Below are 9,315 nucleotides of genomic sequence, written 5' to 3'. Positions count from 1 at the left end.
TTATACAAATAGAAAGAACAATGTCCTTTGTCATATCTTTAAACTGGTTCATGTATGTCTGTGCCAGAATTTAATGGGTTCTTCCTCTGGCTGGTGTTCCATCTCTCTACCCAGTTATATGATCTTTGGCTCTGGATTTTGTGATCTTTCCTGCTGACAAAAAGCACTGAAAGTATACCTCTGCTTTTCCCTTGGCAGAGGAATGACGAGTATATTGAGAGGCATTCACACCTCATTGCCGATTCTTCAAATTGAGACCGAATACTGCTGAGTAAGGGTGAACGATGCTCTTCTCTGACGCAGACAAACGGAAGCAGATATTTCAGTCTTCATTTGTGTGGGGCTCGCTCATGTGTCTTGGGGAAACTGTGACGAATGTATTACAGGCCGGAGACCGCCGGCCTCTGGCAGGCTTATCGGAGCAGAGAGCAACCGCCGCATCAGCCTCAGCTAACGGCCTGATTATAACTGCAGATTCAACCTTTGATGACTGCGGAGAGGCGTCTGTACTGAAATGCAGAAAATTTAAGAGGATGTGAAGGAGAAAAAACTTGTTACGCCTCCACAAGTCTTCTAAAATCAAGGTTTCAAAACAAAACAAGAGGCAGCAGAGTGAAATTGCTTCTTTCGCTCAATACAGTTTTTCTTATGTCAACTTTGTGTCTTTACTGGAGAATGTGTTCCACCCAGCCTCGAAAAACTAGACTTTGATCTTTCCTCTTTGCCTTTTATTTTCCGTCTAAAGCTTCAACTCTTTTTCCTCTGCAGAGTGGAAACTGGTGCTCATTCTGTCTGCAATTTAGGCACATAAATAAATGCTGAATTTTGTGACTTTTAAAGAAAGGCTATATATTGTATTGAGATCTGGTGACTGTGGAGGCCATTTGAGTACAATGAACTAAGTCCAAAAAACCAATTTGAGATGATTTGAGGCATGATGGGTCTTGAAGGATTTGGGTGATTTTCTTGAGACAATGGGAGTTTTGTAGTTCTTCAAGTAACTGCACAGCCAGAATTACTGATACAAGGCACAATGGATCCATGTTTTCATGTCATTTATGCAAAGTTCTGACCCTACCATTCAAATTCCAGCACAAATCGTAGCTTGGGCAATGGTTGTTTGAATGGTCGAGTTACTGTTGCCTTTGTGTTATCCCAAAGCCATTCTCCTCTGACCTCTGGCATCAACAAGGTATTTTCAACCAGTGGAAATGTTCTCTTTTTCAGATCGTTCTCTATAAACACTAGAAATGGTTGTGTTGAACAATCCAAGTAGATCAGCAGTTTCTGAAACACTCAGACACTTCCTTCATTCTGCTGCTCGGTTTGTACTTCAATGGATCGTCTTAACCATGGCGACGTGCCTAAATGCACTCAATTGCTGCCGTGTGATTGGATAATTAAACATTTGCAGTAACAAGCTCTTGAACAGGTGTACCTTACAAAGCGGCTGGTGAATATATTTTACATAGCCAAGCTGGTCTCATATGTGACACGCTGAGAAATTTATTATCTGAGAACAGGAGAAAAAAATTAATGAATAGTATGAAACAGGCAGCTATATACTGGCCTTTAAAATTCACTACATAAAGAAATTGGTCTGCTGGAAATTCTTATCTGGAAAAGGTACTAGATATATCTTCATTAATAGTAAAATATCATTTACACTTAAAATGTGTTAATATTGACAGTTGCGGCTCATTTTTTCTTTTACATTCTGGATTATTCTAGAATATGTTTTGTTTTTCAAGCTCTACCCAATCATTATCTGAATAAATGTTGCTCACTAATTTAACATGTAAACGGTGCCGTTGCCGCTTTATCCTTTGCACAAGCTCTTCCTTCTGGTTCAGTTCAGCTTTTTGAACTGTAGGGATGTGATTCGTGTCAGGTTGAGGTGGCAGAGGTGTTACATTTGTTCCCACAGCTTTAGCTTTTTTTCAGTGATGTGTGCGCCAGTCTGTCACTGGCTTTGGATTACTTGTGGCTTACAAAGATGGAGGTGTACAAAGACAACACAAGCAGATGACGTTTTTCAGGAAAAGTCTGCAACAAGTCTGTGATTCATCAAGTGTGCTGAAGTAAGAGATGATCAAGTTAATTAGCCCCTTTCAAGCCGAATTGAGCAGGTATTTTTTGCCCAGACTCCTCACCTGTTTCGCCCAGCACGTGTCTCACTCCCCTCTCCGTCACTGTAAAGTCTGTGCTGAAGTGGCAGGGGCAGCAGATGGAGCAGATGTCAGTGTCAACGCTCTGCATGTGTGCAGAGATGCAGCATTTCTCAATCCACCCACATACTGTCTTCTCAGGCAGACTGTGCCTGCTGCTCTCTGCTCATTTCAGACTCCTCACAAAGGTAAAGCAAAGCTGAATTTCTTCAGCTTATATACTGGTAATAAATATATTCAAAGAGAGAAATTCGCACAGTCATACCCTAAAATAATTTTTATGTAACATCTATACAGTATGTAAGTAAGCTGGACTGACAGATTAATAGATGACAGTCTCAGGATGCACAGATTCAAATGGTTTCATACATGAAAATCTCAGAAACTGATTTTGTTTTAACTTGTCAGAGTAGGTGATCTCAAAAAAGGTTTATCTAACATTAGCAACTTTTGCCACTAATTGGTGATTTACAATGCAATATGAAAATATAGCATTCGTTGTGCTACACAACATATGAATCTTTGCTGCTTGTGTTGTCTGTGTTGACTTTCAGCCTGGTGTGAGTTTCTCCTGTTGTTGTGTTGCTCTCCTCTGTTCTCTGTTTCGCTGCGTGCATGTGTGTATCCAGAATATTAACTAAACAGAAGTAGCTGTCATCAAACTGATTTGGCTCTTTTCTCCTTCTCTTACTCAGTGTTTCAAGGTTTTTGACACTCTCCTGGCAAACCGAATGAGGTGCCTGTGGCTTGCTTGTCTTGGTTATTGGTTGTTTTGGCTGTTTTGATGTAATGAAGCATCCACGGATATTCCAGAAAAAAGAACCCATCTTGATCATGTTTACAATTGCCAAAAAAAACCCACAATGTGATTGAGCAAAATGCGTTGCTATTTTTTTTAAATCAGCAACCCCAAATTAGCAGTGTTGAGGTGTTAGATTTTTATACAGCAGCTGTGATGTAGGGTGGTGAAAATGCACTTCATTAACAAGTGTGAGCACCTCTGTAAGAGCAGACATTTTGGCACTTTGGAAAAAGAAAAAAGAAAATTCCATAATTTCATTCATTTGTACATGTACAGTGACAAAGGGCTATTCTATTCTATTTGCTACGTGAATTTAACTGTATATTTATCCTCTTCTCTCTAAAAAGAAGACTTGCATCTGAACAAAGCACAAGACTTCTGGAACAATGTTGTTTGGACCAAAGTAGGGATGTTTGACCGCAATGCCACAATTAGAGAATACCTAACAAAGCATATCAGCACAAACACCTCATACCAACTACCAAGCGTGGTGGGGGAGGGGCAATGATTTGGGTTTATTTTGCTGCCACAGGACCCGGAAACCTTGAAGTCACTGAGTCCACCATGAACGCCTCTGTGTACCAAAATATTCTAGAGTCAAATGTGAGGTCATCAATTTGACATCTAAAACTTGGCTAAAACTGAGTCGTGCAATAGGACGATGATTCCAAGCACAGCAGAAAATCTACAACAAAATTGCTGAAAAAAGAAAAGAATTAAAATGGTGCAATGGTCCAGTAAAAATCCTGATCGCACTATGTCTGAAATGCTGTGGTGGGACTTTAAGAGAGCTGTGCATAAACAAATGCATGCAAACTCAACTCAGCTGAACTGATATTGTAAAAGAAAGAGCCAAGATTCCACAACAACAATGTAAGATCCACGTGAAAACCTTCTTTTCCATGTGACTACAGGTAAAAGTACAAAAACTACCAGCATAAATATGTAATTATAAGTACTAGTATTAGGCATAATAACACACTTATAACATTTGCATTAACGTGTACATTTGTTGTAGAGATATTACTGGTCTTTATCACTTTATATATTGTTGCCTAGCTTCAACATATTCAACATAAGTAATATAATAATACATGTAATATTCTCAGGATAAACACAGAGGATTTAAAAAGAACAATTTTCCATCCATCCATCCATCCATCTTCATCCGCTTTATCCGGGGCCGGGTCGCGGGGGCAGCAGCCTAAGCAAAGAGGCCCAGACCTCCCTCTCCCCAGCCACCTCCTCCAGCTCATCCGGGGGAACACCAAGGCGTTCCCAGGCCAGCCGAGAGATATAATCTCTCCAGCGTGTCCTGGGTCTGCCCCGGGGCCTCCTCCCGGTGGGACATGCCTGGAACACCTCACCCAGGAGGCGCCCAGGGGGCATCCTTGTCAGATGCCCAAACCACCTCAGCTGGCTCCTTTCGATGTGGAGCAGCAGCGGCTCTACTCTGAGCCCCTCCCGGATAGCCGAACTTCTCACCCTATCTCTAAGGGAGATGCCAGCCACCCTTCGGAGGAAGCTCATTTCCGCCGCTTGTATCCGCGATCTCGTCCTTTCGGTCACTACCCACAGCTCGTGGCCATAGGTGAGGGTAGGGACGTAGATCGACCGGTAAATTGAGAGCTTCGCTTTTACACTCAGCTCCCTCTTCACCACGACGGACCGGTGCAGCGTCTGCATTACTGCAGCCGCAGCCCCAATCCGTCTGTCGATCTCCGGCTCCCTTCTCCCATCACTCGCGAACAAGACCCCGAGATACTTGAACTCCTCCACTTGGGGCAGGACCTCATCCCCGACCCGGAGTGGGCACTCCACCCTTTTCCGGCTGAGAACCATGGCCTCAGATTTGGAGGTGCTGATCCTCATTCCCGCTGCTTCACACTCGGCTGCGAACCGCTCCAGTGCGAGCTGGAGGCCCTCACCCGATGAAGCCAACAGAACCACATCATCCGCAAAGATCAGAGATGAGATCCTGAGGCCACCAAAGCGAAAGCCCTCCGCCACTTGGCTGCGCCTAGAAATCCTGTCCATAAAAATTATGAACAGAACCGGTGACAAAGGGCAGCCCTGGCGGAGCCCATCACCCACCGGGAACGAGTCCGACTTATTGCCGGCAATGCGAACCAAGCTCTTGCAACGGTTGTATAGGGATCGAATGGCCCGTAGCAATGGGCCAGACACCCCATACTCCCGCAACACCTCCCACAGGACACCCCGAGGGACACGGTCGAATGCCTTCTCCAAGTCCACAAAACACATGTAGACTGGTTGGGCAAACTCCCATGCACCCTCAAGTATCCTCGAGAGGATGAAGAGCTGGTCCAGTGTTCTGCGACCAGGACGAAAACCGCATTGTTCCTCCTGCATCAGAGGTTCGACTAGCGGACGAACTCTCCTTTCCAGCACCCTGGCATAGACTTTCCCGGGGAGGCTGAGGAGTGTGATCCCCCTGTAGTTGGAACACACCCTCCGGTCCCCCTTCTTAAAGATGGGGACCACCACCCCGGTCTGCCAATCCACGGGTACTGCCCCTGATCTCCACGCAACATTGCAGAGGCGTGTCAGCCAGGACAGCCCTACAATGTCCAGAGCCTTCAGGAACTCGGGGCGGACCTCATCAACACCAGGGGCTCTGCCACCAAGGAGTTGTTTAACTGCCTCAGTGACCTCGCCCCCAGAAATTGGCGGGTCAATCCCCTCATCCCCAGACTCTGCTTCCTCCTCGGAAGACGCGTCAGTGGGATTAAGGAGGTCCTCGAAGTATTCCTTCCACCGCCTGACAATTTTCTCAGTCGACGTCAGCAGCGCTCCGCCAGCACTATACACAGTGCAGGTAGAGCACCGCTTTCCCCTCCTGAGACGCCTGACGGTTTGCCAGAACCTCTTCGAGGCAGTCCGAAAGTCTTTTTCCATGGCCTCTCCGAACTCCTCCCACACCCGAGTTTTTGCTTCAGCCACTGCCCGAGCCGCATTCCGCTTGGCCTGTCGATACCTGTCGGCTGCCTCCGGAGTCCCACAGGCTAACCAAGCCCGATACGACTCCTTCTTCAGCCTGGTGGCTCCCTTCACCTCTGGTGTCCACCATTTGGTTCGGGGATTACCACCACGGCAGGCACCAACCACCTTGCGGCCGCCGCTCAATGCAGCAGCTTCGGCAATGGAGGCGCTGAACATGGTCCATTCGGACTCGATGTCCCCCGCCTCCCTCGGAATGCTGTTGAAGCTCTGCCGGAGGTGTGAGTTGAAGATCTCGCGGACTGGGGCCTCTGCTAGTCGTTCCCAGCACACCCTCACTACGCGTTTAGGTGCACCAGGTCTGTCCAGCGTCCTCCCCCGCCACCTGATCCAACTCACCACCAGGTGGTGATCAGTTGACAGCTCAGCTCCTCTCTTTACCCGAGTGTCCAGAACATATGGTCGCAGGTCTGGTGATACGATTACAAAATCGATCATCGACCTACGGCCTAGAGCGTCCTGGTGCCACGTGCACTTATGGACACTCTTATGTTCGAACAAGGTGTTCGTTATGGCCAAACTGTGATTAGCACAGAAGTCCAATAACAAAGCACCGCTCGGGTTCAGATCAGGGAGGCCGTTCCTCCCAATCACGCCCCTCCAGGTCTCGCTGTCGTTACCCACGTGAGCATTGAAGTCTCCCAGCAGGACAACAGAGTCTCCAGGTGGAGCACCTTCCAGCACCCCCCCCAGGGACTCTAAGAAGGCTGGGTACTCCGAACTGCCACTCGGCGCATAAGCGCAGATGACAGTCAGGACCCGTTCCCCGACCCTAAGGCGCAGGGAACAAACCCTCTCGTCCACTGGGAAAAACCCCAACGTACCGGCAGCAAGCCGAGGGGATATTAGAATACCCACCCCAGCCCGCCGCCTCTCACCAGGGGCAACTCCAGACTGAGACAGAGTCCAGCCCCTCTCCAGGAGACTGGTTCCAGAGCCCAAGCCGTGCGTAGAGGTGAGCCCGACTATATCTAGCCGGTACCTCTCAACCTCACGCACTAACTCAGGCTCCTTCCCCACCAGAGAGGTGACATTCCATGTCCCTATTGCCAGTCTTGGCAGCCGGGGGTCAGTCCGCCAGGGCCTCTGCTCCTGGCCGCCACCCGGCACACAATGCACCCGACCCCTATGGCGCCTCCTGCGGGTGGTGGGCCTGCGGGAGGATGGGCCCATGTCGCCTCTTCGGGCTGTGCCCGGCCGGGCCCCATGGACTAAGGCCCGGCCACCAGACGCTCGCCCTCGGGCACCCTCCCCGGGCCTGGCTCCAGGGCGGGGCCCCGGTAACCCTATCCCGGGCAGGGTAAACTGTTCCCTCTGTGTTTTTTTCATTGGGGTCTTCTGAATCGCTCTTTGTCTGGTCCCTCACCCAGGACCAATTTGCCATGGGAGACCCTACCAGGGGGCAAAAGCCCCCAGACAACATAGCCCCTGGGATCCCTGGGACACACAAACCCCTCCACCACGATAAGGTTGCGATTCACGGAGGAGAATTCACAATTTTCCATCTGAGATCAAATAAAAGCTTAAAGTGACAAAATATGACTGAAGGACAAGTGCAAGGATCTGAACGCTGCACTTAAGTTTAGAGATTTTTAGTTTAGTTGTTGTTTTTTTTCACTGCTAATCTGCATCAGGCTGAGCTGGATTTTATACATAACACAGAGGAAATTATCCACCTGTTGCCTCAACCACTTATCTCTCCAGGGGTCTGGAGCCCATCCCAGCTGACAAATTGCGCTAATGTTAATTAATCGTCCATAATATACCAAGTTTAATGATCTGCATGTTTGCAGCAGAGACATTTGAATATAGTTGTTTTTTTAAGGCAGAAAAACTAGACTACTTTTTTTCTTGTGGATATGGAAACAGAAAACACAAACTCTGCAGAGAAAATCAATCGATTGGTTTCAGAGCTTCTCCTTTGCTGTTGTCTTATTGATTTTTAACTTTGCTGCTATTCAGGGAAAAGGGAAAAAGATGTCTCTCACATCTGTGTGTTGCTGAGAGGCTCACTCGCACACGTATTTGTACTACCTTTGTGAGGACAGTGGTTCCTTTCTTTAACCATCACAGCTAAATGAATAATCCAAGCTCTTATTGTGCCACTAACCTAAGCCATAAACTCGACCTTACAAGGACACACACACACAGCATGCATCCTTTGGTCATTATTGCTAGCCAGTGATTAACACAGAGGTGAACCCATCAACACAAGAGGTTACCTTGGCAACCAGGTCTGTGGCATGCTGGAGTCTGAGCGATGAAGCGGTGGAGAGGAGGGGCAGGGGGCCAGCTCCGTGGAGATGCATACACACACACACACGCTCGCCCTGTTGCTCATGCTCATCTGTTGGGCAGAGGAGTCGTGACTAAACCAGAGCAGTGAAGTCTGCTGTGGCCCCCCTCCCCTCTTCTCCCCCACCCATCCGTCTGTGTGCAATTTTTCTCAGCGACTCACTGTCATGGAGGGAGCCATTCACCACTCAGTAAGATAATATTATTGGGATGAGAAGAGATGCCGCCACTGTACGGAGGATGTGTGTTTGTATTTCTGTGTGTGTGTGTGTTTCGTTTGTGCAGCGTCACATGTGCGTATGCGCGTTTGATGTCAGAGCGGATCAGAGTGACGGGGAGGCTTCCCGCTGAGCTCAGCCTCCACGCTGCTCTCACATGTTGCCACAGCAAACACTTAGATCCCATGTCTATTTACCACCGTCACAGCTGGAGCGATTGGGGTGCCTGTGGGATCAGCGGCAACTTTATTTAGATGTGCACACACACAGAGACACACACACGCCTGCATCTGACCACAAAACACTTTCCATTCTCCTCATCTTACCACCCCCCGGCCTACCAGTCTCACACACACTCACACACACAGCACCATGGACAGAAATAAACATCTCTAGTGTTACCAGCCAGCTGGGATCAGATTTTCACACTTTGCTTTTACTTTCTCAGAGATAATCGTCCCTCTAATTATCCGCAAGACGACACAGATACTCTGATAATCTGCAGGTCGCACACCCATCTTGAGATAAAGATGTTCTGGTCCCTCTTGCATGTGTTTCTGCCTCAGCTCTCACAGCATGACTCCAAAAGGTGCTCGCCTGTCTTCTACAGCTTTCCCCCTCAGTGATTTTTCACAGCCGTGCTCATCATTCAGTGTTTGGATTGACAGATCTGTGCTGGCTCTCAGAAAGTGTAAATAAGTAGCCATAACTGAGAAGCACAGGTTATTGAGTGTCCGCGCGTTTGAGGGATGTGCACAGGATTTTAAGGTTAAATCGCTGTGGCACCCTCTCCACATCAGTTATCTGGTGT

The sequence above is a fragment of the Neolamprologus brichardi genome, chromosome 14 (assembly GCF_056152115.1).
Source record: "Neolamprologus brichardi isolate AB-2024 chromosome 14, ASM5615211v1, whole genome shotgun sequence".
Classification (NCBI taxonomy): domain Eukaryota; kingdom Metazoa; phylum Chordata; class Actinopteri; order Cichliformes; family Cichlidae; genus Neolamprologus; species Neolamprologus brichardi.
The sequence above is the reverse complement of the archived record's forward strand: the minus strand, read 5'-3'. Positions refer to the sequence as shown.